At 47.4% G+C, this 7373-nt stretch overlaps 1 long non-coding RNA gene across 1 annotated transcript in view; it reads left to right on the forward strand.

Moving 5' to 3' along the window:
* Positions 1-1363, forward strand: part of LOC112548438 — a 2714-nt gene extending 1351 nt beyond the window's left edge. Inside the window, exon 2 of the long non-coding RNA XR_003092184.1 lies at positions 1236-1363. This is a non-coding gene — a long non-coding RNA (uncharacterized LOC112548438). The remainder of the gene's footprint in view (positions 1-1235) is intronic.
* The last annotated feature ends 6010 nt before the right edge of the window (positions 1364-7373 follow it).

Genomic DNA, 7373 nt, shown 5'->3' on the forward strand with positions numbered 1-7373 from the left:
AGCACACAGGGGCACAGAAAGATGAAGTGCCTTGCCTGGGTGACAGAGTATGGCAAAGGCAGGAACAAAGCCCATTTGCCATTAATCCCCACCCAGCACTTTAATCCCAAAACCCTCGTGTCTAACTCATGCCTTTTCATTGACCCCGCTATTCAGTGCCCATCCATGTTCAGTCCCATCCCTGGGTATGGGAGCGAGGGTAATATTCTGGGAGGATCTTACAGACCCAGAGGTTTCTGTTGTACAGCACTGAGTTCCTGTTGGCAAAAAGGGATGTTTTTTCCTTTGGAGGGGCTATAGCAGTGACTCTCAAATTAGGATGCTGCAGCACCCTGGGGTGCCTTGAAACCCTTTCAAGAGTACTGTAGGGTTCCATACTGTTAGATGTGCAAACATGATTTGCAAGATAAACCTAGAGGCTGCAAATAAGAAATTCACATGTGTCAAAACATTTTGCCTTGCTGCGGTCTTTCTGAGTTCTTTACACCAGAAGAATTGCTCTATTCTGCAGGCAAAAAGCAGAGCTGGTATTTTCAAGAGGTGCCTTGAGCCTAACAAGGGATTAATTAAGTCTAAAAAGTTTGGGAACCACAGGGCTATGGCTTTGTCTTTCACAGGATGGGCATGTGGAACAGCTGCTCTTGTTAGGTCAGTGCATGTAATTAGCCTTGTTAGTCTGAAGTCAAGTAAAAGGCAGGGTAGATTTGCACCTTATAGATTACCAAAAGTGTATATATGTGTATGTGTATAGACAGCTAGATAGATAGATAAATCGACTGATATAGATATACATACACAATAAATACCTCAATAACATGCATAACGCAAAAGCTCTCTCTCTCCCTATATATAGAGACCGAGAGAGCACAAGCTTTTGTGGGCTGATGAGAGCTTCAGCCCACAAGAGCTTTTGTTCTATATGTTTCTACTTTGGTTAATTTTCTGCATTAGGTATCATGAAAGGATTGGCCAGCCTCATATTAAGGCTACATCTACGAAGTTAAAATTGCTTAACTGATTAAAGGATGCTTTAGTAAATGGCTACCTAATTTAGTTGAGCCCCCAGAGATCAATAGTTAGGTGGGTTGGAAAGTTTTGCATCAAAATAATTTTGACAAAAAATATGTTTTCCCCGCCTAAATTACAAGTATTTTCACAAAAGCATTCCCTCCCCAACCCCATTTTCTGTTTATTTGATTTGATTTTTCCCCCCTTCTGCTTTCTCTTTTTTCCAGGGCTAAGTGGAACATTGGGGGGGAAAAAAGAAAGGGCAAAGGAAAAATGAGCAGGATCTCCAAAGTGGGAATGTTTTAACCAATGTTTTACGTGACAACATTTTGAATAAACAAAAATATTTCTTTTAGAATAATCTTCCAGAATAAAAATATATATTTTTAAAGTTTGGAATATTCCACCATGAAAATGTAGCATTTTTACCTATTCCAAATTATAACCATGGCTTACAATCCTTTGTTATAGTTTTTTTACACTCTTTTATAAACACATAGTGATCAAGTATGTAACAGCTAGAAATTGTTGAAAAGTTTGGAATGAAGTTGTATTTACTGCAATATGTTTTTAAGGGGAAAATGTGATTGGTTTTGTTGATAAAAAGTCTCCTTGTTTTCTTTATAGTTTATATTATCCCTTTAAATATAAGATTATATTCATATTTTATAAAGTGCAAGAGGAGAGGCTAAAAGGAAATTTAGAAGAACTCATTAATTAGTGAGTGGGACTATATAAGATGAAGAGTTGAGTTTTGGTGTCCCTTTCAGGATGTGAGGGAAGGGTCATTACTTTTTGTAAGACAGTGTAGATTTTCAGCTACTGACTGAGATGGAAAATTCCCCCGTCTGTTCCCAAACCTTGTGATCAAACAGTAGCGCCAAGATGCCCTCAAGCAGAATTTACCTTCCACCGACAGGTTGAACCGATTCAGGCATTTGCCATTCAGATCTACAAACATGAAGACTCCTGGGCTGAAGTGCTGCACTGTGAAATTCCCCTCTGATATGGTGATCTGCAGTTTAGAATAGTTCTGCATGGGCTGCAGGCCTCCCCCGACCATGGGTAGACTGTAGAGGCGATCCCATTTCTGAGTTGAATCATTACACCTGTATAAATCCATGCTGATGCCCGGGCTTTTAAATGGGATGGTTAAAGGCCGTCCTTTTTCTCCAGGTAAGTTGTCCAAGGAGCAATTGGCAGTACCTGCAAGACGAAGCAAACAGCCTGAAGTCTCAATCACTCTTGAGGAAGCAGAGAGCAAGATGCTGGGACTTCAGGATAGGCTGGGGTGTATATACAGGGCTCTGAAATGGCACACCTGGATTCTGCTTCTAGTGTAACAAAGCAGGGAGGATGAGCTGGGAGACCGGACTCCTGGTGCATTTCCTAGCTCTGAGAAAGGAGTGGTGTCTAGTGGTTAGAAACCAGGGAGCTGGAGTCAGGACTCCTGAGTCCCATCACCAGCACTGGGGTCTGGTATGGAGTGACAGTGGGGAGACCTGGGTCCTATTCTCAGCTCCAGGAGTGTAGTGAGGTCTAATAAATTAGAGCAGAGGGGATTTGGAGCCAGGTCCTATTTCCAGATGTAGGTAGGGAGCTGGGTTTAAGGGCTCAGAAGCATGCTTCTTTCTTACCTGATAGCCCAGGATGACATAGGCTGTAGACACCACCCAGGGAAATCAGCACACTGAGAAAAATGAGGTGCCCTCTGTGTGCATCCAGGAGCATGAGACCCATGGCAGTGATGGGGAGAGCCAGGTCTATGTTCAGTGGGACAGAGTGGACCTAGCATTCAAGAGCAAGAGCAGAAAAGGCTTTGATGAATGGAACCACAGAGTGTGACACAGAGAGGGAAATGAGTGTGGGATAGATGGGGTGGAAAGAGTTGGAGAAAATAAAATGATAAATTGAGAACATCAAGAGGGGAGTGACCCTTAGCAGGAGCTTGGAGTCACTTAGGTGAGAAATAGAGTCACTCTGGATTCACCTAAGGACACAGATCAGAATCCAGCCAGGACTCAATTTGATCCCCAGGATTCCCCATCACTGAAAAGGAGAAATTAGGGGAGTGCCCCCAAGCCATGTCATGCAGGCTGGAATTTGAGCATTTGTTACCTTCTAAAGACCCCCCATTATCTTCCTGCTCTCAGCCTTCAGGGCAGGCGAAGGGATTGCCTATCCTGCTGAGTGCAGTGCCATATACTGTGCACAGCAACACCCTGCCCAGAATTTAGGTGTGGTCCCAGTTTCAGGCTATCCCCTGGTGACCTCATCCCACCAAGATGGGACATGTATGGAGTCAAGCCAGGAAGGAGAGCAAAAGCTGGGGTTACTAATGCCTTACAAACCTAACCCTCTGCAATCAAAAGGTAGGGGGCATATGTATCCCAATCCCCAACCACCACCACCCCACAAAAAAGCCATCCTTCGGATTAGGCTGGAGAGAAATATGAGAAATATTTGAAATGTCAGAGATACTCCTCAAAGCCAGCCTTGAAGCTGATCTTCTCCGGCAATGTTTTATAACTGGTCCTGGGGAAGGGGCTTCTGCACTGCTAGGCAGGTGGATTTGGATTTTCCATGCCATTCCCAAAATGGGAGTGGAGAGTAAAGTTAGACCCTGGGACTAAAGGAACTGACCCACCCAGATTCAGCATGGAATTTTCCTATCCCCCTCCAGGAGGCAGCACCATACCTAGACTCCTGGCAGCCTCCCCGCCAACGTTTAGTATTGGGCTCCCCTTCACCAGAGGTAATGATAATAATAATTTTTAAAATTACCATTTTTGGGCCCCATTTCTGCCTGGGTCCCAGGCGGCCGCCCAGTTCGCCCATACCGTGTCCAGCCCTGCCAGGACGGTACCTATAGGTGGAGGGCTCTGCCCTGGCTCCCCTCCAAGGGGGACTCAGCCCTGGAGTCCATGAAGGAAGAGAACAGCACTGAAGACCCTCTCATGAAGCTGTCTCCTTACCTGCTCAGGGTTTCAGCAGCTTCTCAGCTCATTTCCAAGATCCCCCTTGCTCCTGATTTGGAGCTGATCCCAGCCCTCAGCCCCTGTGGAGTGATACTGATCCCGGGCTGTGTGACAGCTCTGAGCTTTATACCCTGCATCTGGTTTTCCCCACAGTCACGTTGGCCATGCAGCTGGAAACTGACAGCTCCATTAGCTGCTCTGTGCTGAGCTGTCATGTGCAAAACCACCGCAAGCTGAAAAAGTTTGTGGGGAGGAAGAGGAAGGCGATCAAAAGCAGCACAACCACAACATCAAGGGCTGCTTCCCCCTCTTGCCATCTGGCGACCCTTCCCTTGAGGCCCAGCACACAGCAAGTCTAGGCTCCTGCCTCCAACAGCACCCAGCCCCTGTCACTTCAGAGAACATGTCACGAACCTGCACTGATTGAAGACACTGCCCTCAAAGAACAAGTTTCCCTAACCCCAACCTGAAAGGGGGTGAGCTGTGTCCTGGAATGGGAGGGTTCTCACCTAACCTCAGCATTTCTCTTTCAACTCTCCCAATTCTTCTTCACTAGCATGTGCAATGTGACAGGTAAGAGGATGACAATGACCCCTGGATGTATAAGCAAAAGAACATCACAGAGGAGTGGGGGGATGGTGTGACAGACTGGGTTTTATTTCAATATGTCTATGTTAACTGTGTTCATGTTGCATGCCTCAGTTTGCATGCAAGTAATAATGCAACATGTAATACCATTGCATGCCTCAGTTTCCCCCAGCTAACTTGTACAGGGCGGAAAGAATGGGTGAAAGAGACAAGGAAGCTAGAGTTAACTAGATGGCTGCAAGACAGGACAAGATGGAGTTCCAGCATCGAATAGCTTTGTTGGCATGTCAGCAAAGGTGGGATAGCCCAGGAGGTTCCAGGAAAGTTAAATGAATTAAGCACGAAATGGACAGGGCAGGGCAAGCAAGGAAAAGTGTCTGCTTGTGAGACAGCGCATGAGGACAGAGATCAGCAGAGCAGCTATGGGTCTCCAGAGCTGAGCAGACTGGAAAGGGGATGTCATACCGTGGTGCTGGCCTGAGGCGCTGGAATGAGCCTGCAGCAGCCTTGCTGGTGAACTTCTGAGTCTGGAGCAGGTCAGCAGGTAGAGGATGAGTTTGGTTTCTTCCCACTAGGACCACCACCACCACCAGGTAGACAGACCTTCAGCCATCTCTGTGGGCCCTGCTCTGTTACAGATAGTTGGCCTGACGCAAGTGTTGGCCAGGGAACTCTCTTGGTTGTACAGTAAAGGAGATCAGCCACAATGGTTTCTCCTGGCTTAAGTGTGAACCTGTTGAAACCTCATGGCTATAACTCAGCAGGTCCCCTTGTGTCCCCTCTTCTGTGAATGTCTTCTATTTGCAATGAAACCCTTGGTCTCAGAGGGTACATCTACACCACGTGCCCAGCACTTGCTGGGAGGGATGCTTCCAAATGCACTCTATGTTCCCTCTCCCACTCCCACCCTGACTTGCTCATGCCAAACCTAGAAACATGGCCTTGAGGCTGCTCCCAGGCATCCTCCAGCAGCTCCTTTTGGGACCTAGGAGTTGCCGCACTCCAGTCTGGTTTTGGTGTGTGCGAGTGGAAACTGGTGGGCCCAGCAGTGCCAGGAGGGAGACCAAGTGGAGACACATTCTGTAGTACCTGGAGGCAATGAGTCCCCCTGGCTCACAGTGCCTCACTTAAGGGAAACAATAAGTGGTTTCTGAGATCCTTCTGAGTTTATTACTTCTCAGTTTAATCTGTTGTTCCCCAGTCCTTGTATGACATGTCAGCACAGTCTGTCTTCTCCAGCCGCATTTGTCCTGCTGCTCTTCCCTTCTTAAGTCACCTCCTCTCTCAGGTATATCATGCTCACTCCTTTAGTTTCTCTCAAGGCTGGTTGACACAACAGAGGCATTGGGAATTGCACCCAATGCCTCTGGGCATTGGGTGCATTCCAGAGGACCAGGAATTGCACCACTGAGGCCTTTCTGGGCTCTTGCCTACATTGCCAAAGACTTGGATCTCAAGAACTGGCTCAGAGGAACAAGTCCAGAGTGGCCTCATGGGCAAACTGCCAGGTTGGATGCATGTCTCCGGTGGGTAGGACATAGGCAAGACGTAGTCAGGCCGCTCAATGCCAGGACCAAGCACAATGGTTTGTATTGTGAGAGAAGTGTGCCACAGTGAAGGAGTGGTCAGCAGTCAAGGTGTTTATCTGGGACCCAGAATATCTGTGTTCAGTTCTTTGCTGTGTGTGACGTACAGCCTGTTGCCTCAACCCCTCTGTACTTCTGCTCCCATTCTGGGCAATGGGCATAATGGCCCTGCCTCTACCTAGGACTCTTTAGGGGACAAATCCACTGATGTGAGGTGCTGAGGTACAAGCAAGACCTTATGACATAGGATTAGCAAAACAGATCTAATCAAGAAGGTGCCTATTATGGATAAAAAAACACACCTTAGGATCATAGAAAACAAAGGCTGGAAAGAACCTCAGTAGCCTAACCCACTGCTCAAGGAAGGATCATCCCTTTTCAAGCCATACCATATAAACTCTTGTGTAACCTATTCCTAAAACTATACCATCAACTGTGATGGCCACCTTGAAACCCTGCCAACTTCTGTGCAATCAAGTAGAGAGGGAGTTCTCCAGGTTTATGGGTGTATGGTGATGAGTAGTATTAGCGGGGCTGTAGGAGATGGGGTGCTCTTACAGTACACCGTGTAGGACAGCACGAAGGAAGGAAAGTTAGTCAGCACATTCACATACCTTGTCTGTGCTACATGTATACGCAAATAACACCTTGCTGAGCCCCGTGGGGTAGCTTATATCTCTGGTTGTTGCAGCTGCAAGGAGTTCTGGCCAAGAGTGGGTGCACTGGTCACACTTGGTATTCACAGTTTGAGGTTTGTTTGCTAACCATGGCAACAAGACACTGGCTGCACGTATACAGAAACTTGATGGAGGAGATGCTGCAGAAGAAAAGCAGAACTGCTGGGGCAATGTTTCATAGTTGTTAGGGGCTGGAAGGGACCTTACAGATCATTGGGCCCAGCCCCCCTGCACTTGGGCAGGAGTGAGCGCTGGGGTCAGATGACCCCAGCAAGATAGGCATCAAGACGCTTTTTGAATATCACCAGGGTGGGTGACTGTACAACTCTGGGGGGATCTTGTTCCTAACCCTCAGTTCTTCCTCATGTCTAGCCTAAAGCAATCCTCAGTCAGCTTGTGCCCATTATTTCTTGTCCTCCCCGGGGGGCTTGGTAAGCAGATGTTCCCCCAGGCCCTGAGGCCCTCTAGTCATGCATCTTACCCTCCTTTGGACTCTCTCTAGCTTCTCCACATCCTACCTGGAGTGCGGCCCCCAG

The sequence above is a fragment of the Alligator sinensis genome, unplaced genomic scaffold, assembly GCF_000455745.1.
Source record: "Alligator sinensis unplaced genomic scaffold, ASM45574v1 scaffold261_1, whole genome shotgun sequence".
Taxonomy (NCBI): domain Eukaryota; kingdom Metazoa; phylum Chordata; order Crocodylia; family Alligatoridae; genus Alligator; species Alligator sinensis.